Source organism: Erinaceus europaeus, chromosome 3 (assembly GCF_950295315.1).
Source record: "Erinaceus europaeus chromosome 3, mEriEur2.1, whole genome shotgun sequence".
NCBI classification, from domain to species: Eukaryota; Metazoa; Chordata; class Mammalia; order Eulipotyphla; family Erinaceidae; genus Erinaceus; species Erinaceus europaeus.
The window spans coordinates 170,852,883-170,860,877 of NC_080164.1; the positions used below are offsets into that span (position 1 = coordinate 170,852,883).

Here is a 7,995-nt window from a genome sequence, read left to right on the forward strand (position 1 = left end):
GAAATTTCTCTGGAGAGGAAAATGCAGAAGGAAATTTCTCATCAAGTGCAGTGCCACAGGCCACAATCACTCTGAAGCACGACTCCCCTCTGGTAATTTTTCAACTGTATTATCTTCCTGTCAGATTCTGTTGGCCTATAAAACTCATTTTTTTCTTCATCCAAATCTTGTGCTTTCTTCTCCTTCTTTTCTTCTATTTTTGAACATTTTCTCTAACTCCAAGATCTTTTGGCTTTTAAAAAAAATATATATGTGTATATATATATGTGTGTGTGCATATATATATATGTATATATATATATATATATATATATATATATATATATATATATATATACATTCTTTCAATATCACTAAAATTCTACTATGATGTATTTTTCTGTCCAAGTTTCTAAAAGACACATGGTTATCTCAAAGACATTTCTTTCCCAAGAGACATTTATAGTATTTGCGGGGGGGGAATGAGAGAGACAATAAAAGTAAGAAAAAAATTATTAATAAACACAACCCATCTGGGGGCTCTTCAGAGGATGTTCTAGTCACTCAATGACTGTATGTAGTGATTCTGTGAGAAAATTACAATTAATATCATTTTCTATCTTTCAAAAGATTTATTTAGTCAATAATATGGGAAATATAGGGAGGCCAGGGCACTGCTCAGCTCAAGTCTGTGCCAGGAATTGAATCTGCTGCTTCTGGAACCTCAAGGCACACGTGTACTGTACTCTAATAGGCTGTGATATCTTCCTACCCCACTTAAAAACAAATTACCCTAAGAAATATAGCTATTTATTGTGTTGAAAAATTGTTGTATTTATTTATTTATGTATTTATTTTTTATTTGATTGCCAACAGAGTTATTGCTGGGACTCAGTGCCTGCACTACGAATCCACCATTCCCAGTGGCTATTTTTTCCGTTCTTTTTTCTTCTAATTTTTAAAAGTTTTTATTTATTTATTTTTTATATTTTCTTTGTTGATGTTTAACCAGGGGAGAGCGCGAACACAGTCCCCCACTACTACAAATTATGCGGGCGAGTTTCCCACATTTGGGGAAATCGCAGGGGTCAGCACATCGAGGTGCAATGGATAAGCTTCACCCTGGGAAAACCACCTTTGTGATCAATGGTATCTCCCCTGCCAGGTAAGTATTATTTTTTTTTATTAGATAGGACAGGGAGAAATTCAGAGGGGATGAGGAGAGGAGGGGAGAAAAGATAGAAACCTGCAGACCTGCTTCATCACTTGTGAAGTGGACCCCCTGCAGGAGGGAATGGAGGTATGTGTCGAATTCGTGCCCTTGAGCTTGGTAATATATGCACTTAACTGGGTGCACCACCACCAGCCCCTGAAAAATATTTATTTATTAAAGGAGAGATGAGGGGTCAGGCAGTAGCGCAGGGAGTTGGGTACGAGGACAGCATAAGGATCCTTGTTCGAGCCCCGGCTCCCCACCTGCAGGGGGGGTGTCAATCCACAGGGGGTGAAGCAGGTCTGCAGGTGTCTATCTTTCTCTCCCCCTCTCTATCTTCCCCTCCTCTCTCCATTTCTCTCTGTCCTATGAAACAACAGCAACAAAAAGGACAACAAAATTGGAAAAATTGCCTCCAGGAGTAGTGGATTTGTAGTGCAGGGATCACTGAGCCCCAGCGATAAAATTGGATGCAAAAATAAATAAATAAATAAATAAATAAATAAATAATAGGAGGCTGAGGAGAGAGTGATGGGGGGAGTGAGTGAGAGGAAGGCTAGGAGTTCCTCTCCAGCATAAGGTGGTGTAGAAGATTGGCCTGTAAGGGTGTGGGCACATCACCGTTATTTCAGATGTGAGACAAGAAGACATTGTTTCAAGGATTGTTCTGTAGTCTGAAGGTTAGAAGCAAAGGTGGTGGACCCGGTGGTGGCGCACCTGGTTGAGGGCACATGTTACAGTGCTCAAGGGCCCGGGTTTGAGTCTCTGGTCCCCACCTGCAGAGGGAAATCTTTGCAAGTGGTGAAGCAGAGCTGCAGGTGTCTCTCTTTCTCTTTCCCTCTCTATCTCCTCTCCCCTCTCAATTTCTGGCGGTCTCTATCCAATAAAGATAATAAAAAAAAAATTTAAAAAAGAAGCAAAGGTGGGGAGAGACCAGCCATCTAGTTCTAGAGTTCGTTTATTTCCTGTTTTTATTGTTGCCACCTGTGTCATCACCAGGGCTCACTGCTTGCCTACCAACTTCATCACTCTCAGCGCTATTCATTTTTTCATTCCTCTTGATAGAGGGTGAAAGACAGAGGCAGAGGAAAAGACAGAAACAGAAGAAGAGAAACTCCTCAGTACTGCTTCTGCCTTTGCTCCCATGTGGTGACTGGGGCTTGAGCTCGGGTTCTTGGCCCTGGTAGTGTGTGTGTGCCTTGCTGGGTGAACCACCTGCTGATCCCTTGAGTTTGTGTTCTTAATAGTATGCTTTATTCATAGTGTGTAACATATACAACACCTATACTCAACATGTTTTAAGCAGATGTCTATTATATACTGTATGTGAAATGATATGTATTGCATAACAAAACTATATGCCATATATAATGGATAATATATGCATGCACTAGCACATTTTATACAGTACAGTTGCATAATTTACAATTTACAATATGAAGATAGCTTTTAGGAGTAAACTAGTGGCTAAGTGCAAAGAGGGAGGCTACTATTTTCCTTGACCATCCAGCAGATATGTCAGTTGTGCACATGATGCAGTGGCAGCGGCAATAGCATGAAGCCATAATGAGATAAATCCTAAGACTTATGAATCATCTAGGATAGTCATTTAAACAAGGAATGGATACCGACTAGGAGGGATGTGTAGTAAGAAGAGCAGGATGAGGATAAAATTCCAGGGGCTCGGGAGCTGGGCGGTAGCGCAGTGGGTTGAGCGCACGTGGCACAAAGCGTTAATGGACCGGTGTAAGGATCCGGGTTCGACACCCCGGCTCCCCACCTGCAGGGGAGTCACTTCACAGGTGTTGAAGCAGGTCTGCAGGTGTCTATCTTTCTCTCCCCCTCTCTGTCTTCCCCTCCTCTCTCCATTTCTCTCTGTCCCATCCAGCAACGATGACAACAATAACTACAACAATAAAACAACAAGGGCAACAAAAGGGAATAAATAAATAAAATAAGTCTTAAAAAAAATTCCAGGGGCTCAACCTTGATAGGGTGATCAGAAGGACCATGAATAAGGGAAAGTGCAGGCAGGAGGAGTAGCATGGAAAGACTATGGTGGAAGACCAAGAAATGGGGCTTTAAAGACGGTATATCCATGTGGTGAACACAGCAGGGACATTTGCTTCCTTTCCTTTCCAGGATTGTTGACAAAGTTGAGACAAAAAAAAGCTTCCCATTGACCATCCTGTGGTGATTCATGATCTCTTCTTTCCTGGGGCTGATGTTTTCTTTTCCTTGACTGCTTCAGGCACTTCTTTTTCTCAGAAATGTTTTCACAAGTGTAGCCTTCAGCAGATTTCCACCTACTTCATCCTGTCTGGACAATCATCCAGGCCAGGTTAAAAAAAAAAAAAAAAAAAGACAGGCCTTCAATTTTGCTCATTTATCTGAGTTTGCTTTTTGATTGAGGAAATGAGAGAAAAAATGACTCACCTCAGTGCTGGGTGGACAAAACTGAACTCATATTGAGGAGGAAAGATGGGAGGGGATGAGAGATCTCAGGAAGAGTCTCACTACTTAAAAAAGAAACTTTAAGGTTGATTTTCTTTGTCTCAGCTTTTCTTTTACTCTCTCCTGTTCCTTTGTTTCTTCTCCACTTCTTCCTCCTCCTTAAGACCCAGTTGCTACAGGCAACATTTTTCCAGATAGAAATAAAGAAACAAAGAAACAGAAGGAGATAGAGACAACCATGGCATTAGGTGTTCCCATCTGGTGTACCGGGGACTTGAACCTGGGTCACATACACTGCAAAAGCATATGTCTTCATTGGTGAGCTATCTCACCAGCTCTGCCAAAATGTCTTATTCATTCACACATTTGACCCTGGATAAGGAAGGCTGTTTGACTTGAACGTGTAGAGTAACTAGGACTGTCCATTACAGTGAAGGCTTCTAACATGGCAGTCAGTGGGAAGTTGGAATTCTCATGTGGTGACTTAGTGGTACCAGAAAAAGGGAAACTGCGTAGTCTTTGATGACATAGCTTGGAAAGCCATGTGGTAACTACTGTCATAGAGTTCTGTTGATGACAGAAGTTATGTCAACCCACCCAAACTGGAGTCAGAGGGGACAAGACATAAGTTTTTATCTTTTGATTGATAGAAGAATTGTGAAATAATTTGTTGCCAGTAAAAAGTGCCATACTTTTGTTATCACTTTAGAGATTTGGAAAAAAAAAAAAAAACAGCTCAGGTGTTAAGGAATTGAAATAATTTGTCAAAATGACATAGTTTTGGAAAAGCCTGTATCAAATCCAGGGACTCTGACTCCAAAATCATTGTTCTTAGTCATTATGTTAGTAATATCACCATTGCTAGTAGTTTCATTATTATCAGTCCAGCTACGACTGGCGCTGCTGTTACTATTATTGGGACAACTACCATTTATTCTACTACCATTCTGTTCCTATCTTTGATACTTTATCACTACCAATGCAACTTATAGGAAAGTTTTTACAACTGCTGCCAACATTGGGCTTAATTCACAATTCTCATTTCAGCCCTTGTGATACATGTTTTTTTTTGGGGGGGGGGATCTTCTCTTTTTTATTTCTTCTTCTTTTTTTAATTTTTTATTTATAAAAAGGGAACACTGACAAAAACCATAGGTAAGAGGGGTACAAATCCACACAATTCCCACCAACAGAACTCCATATCCCATCCCTTTCCCTGATAGCTTTCTTATTCTTTAGCCTTCTGGGAGTATGGGCGCAGGGTCATTTTGGGGTTCAGAAGGTAGAAGGTCTGGCTTCTGTAATTGCTTTCCCACTGAACATGGGCATTGGCAGGTCAATCCATATTCTTGGCCTCTCTCTTTCCTTAGTTGGGTGGGACTCTGGGGAGGTGGGGCTCCAGGACACATAGGTGAGGTCATTTGCCCAAAGAAGTCTTGACATCATGTTAGCATCTGGAACCTGGTGGCCGAGTAATGAGGCTGAAGGGTTGAGATTTCATGCCTGATGTCTCTGGACACAGTCCGAAGTGGAGCATGCCAAGGTGGTACTTGTTGCATTGATTAGGTTGGGATCAGCAGATGCAATATCATTTGGTATGAATTGAGAGAAGCATGCAGGAAGGTGAGCCCCACCTAAGAGGTTCTAGGACTGGGGAAGCAGGAGGTTATGGAGGAAGTGGGAGGTTCCTGCTATCTTAGGGTTTAAGAAGGCAATAGATATTGCTATAATCAAATTATTTGGCAATTGGGTTAACTTTGAAAATCCCATTGTTAAGATTTGCTGTATCATACACGACATCACCATAATTTATATCCTTTGACATTTATGTATAGCTATGTCTTATAAAGTAATACCACCTGTTGCTTCTGTTCTTTCTGGTCTAAGCTTTTAGGAGAGTCAACATTTCAACGAACAACTCATTAATAGAAATATATTAACAATTTGAGACCACTGTTAAAATTCAGTCTGGTTACACATTTGAAGTATTAAGTGCTTAGATTGAAGGAACATATACTCAACCTATGATCTGTGCATTAAAAGGTTTGAGACATTCAGTCAGTTTTTCCCCTCTCATATTAATTAGTGATTTATGAGACTACAAGTTAGTAGGAGTGTACATCAACACCATTCCAACCACCAAAGGACTGTTTGGATCCTGCCCCCAACCCTCAGTGAAGCTGAATGTCTAATCTCACCCTCCACCCAGAGATTTTTACTTTGGTGCCTTACTCCAAACTCAGCCAGATCTTGTTTTGAGTTTCTTTTTCTGTTCTTCTTTCTCAACTTCTGTTTATGAGTGGGATCATCCCATACTCATCTTTGTCTTTCTGACTTATCTCACTTAACATAATTCCTTCTAGCTCCATCCAAGATGGGTCAGAGAAGGTGGGTTCTTTGTTCTTAATAGCTGCATAGTATTCCACTGTGTAAATATGCCACAGCTTTCTCAGCCTTTCAGCTGCTATGAACATAGGTGTACACCTATCTTTTTGGTTGGGTGTTATGGTATCCTTGGGGTATATCCCTAAGAGAGGAATTACTGGGTCATATGGAAGATCCAAGTGTAGCCTTCGGAGGGTCCTCCAGATTGCTTTCCACAGAGGTTGGACCAATTTACATTCCCACTAGCAGTGCAGAAGTGTTCCTTTGTCCCCACACCTCTCCAGCATTTGTTGTTGCTGTCCTTTTTGATGTATTTTATTCTCATAGGGGTGATGTGGTATCTCAAAGTTGTCTTTATTTGCATTTCTCTGACAGTCAGTGACCTGGAGCAATTTTTCATGTGTTTGTTAGCCTTTTGGATCTCTTCTGTAATGAGTGTTCTGTTCATATACTTTGCCCATTTTTGGATGGTGTCATTTGATTTTTGTTGCTACGTTTGGTGAGCTCTTTATATATTTTTTTGTGATTAGTTTCTTGTGTGATGTATGACATGTGAAGATCTTCTCCCACTCTGTGAGGGGTCTCTTTGTTTGTGTGATGTTTTCTTTGACTGTGCAGAAGCTTTTCAATTTGATGTAGTCCCATTGATTCGTTTCTGTTTTAGTCTTCCTTGCAACTGGGTTTGTATCATCAAAGATGTCCTTGAGGTTTAGGTGGGAAAGTGTTCCACCAATGTTTTCCTCTAAGTATTTGATAGTTTCTGGTCTAACAGCCAGGTCTTTGATCCATTTGGAGTTGACTTTTGTTTCTGATAGATAAAGTGGTTCAGTTTCATTCTTCTACATGTTTCAACACAGTTTTCCCAGCACCATTTTTTGGAGAGAGTCTCTTTCCTCCATTTAATACTTGGGCCCCCTTATCAAAGATTAGATGTCTATAGGTGTAGGGAGTGATAAATGTTTTACATGCACTCCTCTACTAAAACCTTAGAACATTTCAACAGTGAAATCATATTCTTTTGAAGAATGAGATGAGTTCAGAACTTAGGAAATTGGAGTTGAATGTGGATGCTGGGACATCAAATACTCCTGAATCCTGTCCCCTAATGATGGCCACTCATGGTAGGTTGTGGGTATTCTCTGCAACACTTAGTGCTATGCTAAAATTTTACCTTGGAAGGAGGAATTCTACTTCTTAGAAGCAACATGAAAGGAAACAGAAATAGGTGTCTGTCTGTCTTTTACAGGTGAGAAATGGAATCAGTGGTAGAGGTTATACAGTTGAGAGAGCAGATCTTGGATGTGTCCTCAACATTACCACATAATTAAGTTTTTTTTTTTTTTTAGCTATTCATATCTCACCACCCAGATGTCAGTGTGCAGTGGGTGGCAGGGTGTAGTATTTCTTTTTTAAAAAGTATTTTTATTTATTTATTATTGGATAGAGACAGAGAGAAATTATGAGGGGAGGGGAGGTAGAGAGTAAGAGAGACAGACAGACACCTGCAGCCCTGCTTCATGCCTCCCTGCAGGTGAGGCCCCAGACCAAATCAAATCGATGGAGTTTACAGTCAACAATATTTATACCCCTTTCCCAAGGCTATTGGGAACTCAACCCCAAAGAGGAGATACTTAGGATGAAGCATGCCTGGTGAACAGAAATCTCTATGCAAGGGAAGGGGGTTGGACAAAGTCAAAAAGGCAGGACAAGGCAGGGGCTTTAGAAGTAGTAACTCAGAAGGATCTCACAGACCTAGAGTCCGGTGCTGCTGAAGGCACATGTGCTGAGTTGGGAAGGAGGCAGGTGCTTGGCCATGTACTCCAAGCTAAGCCATTCAGACTGCAATGCTATGCATAAAAGAGCTCCAGCCCCTGTATATTAGTTTGCTTGAGCTGCTGTAACAAAAGGCCCCACATTCGGTGACAAACTATAGATATTTTTTTCTTCTTGGTTCTGAAGGGTGG

At 40.9% G+C, this 7,995-nt stretch overlaps 1 non-coding gene across 1 annotated transcript; it reads right to left on the minus strand.

Annotated features, from left to right (window-relative positions):
• Positions 1 to 988: 988 nt before the first annotated feature.
• Positions 989 to 1,152, minus strand: LOC132537744 (U1 spliceosomal RNA). The gene has a single exon (XR_009549198.1). It is a non-coding gene; the product is annotated as a U1 spliceosomal RNA (small nuclear RNA).
• Positions 1,153 to 7,995: the final 6,843 nt, after the last annotated feature.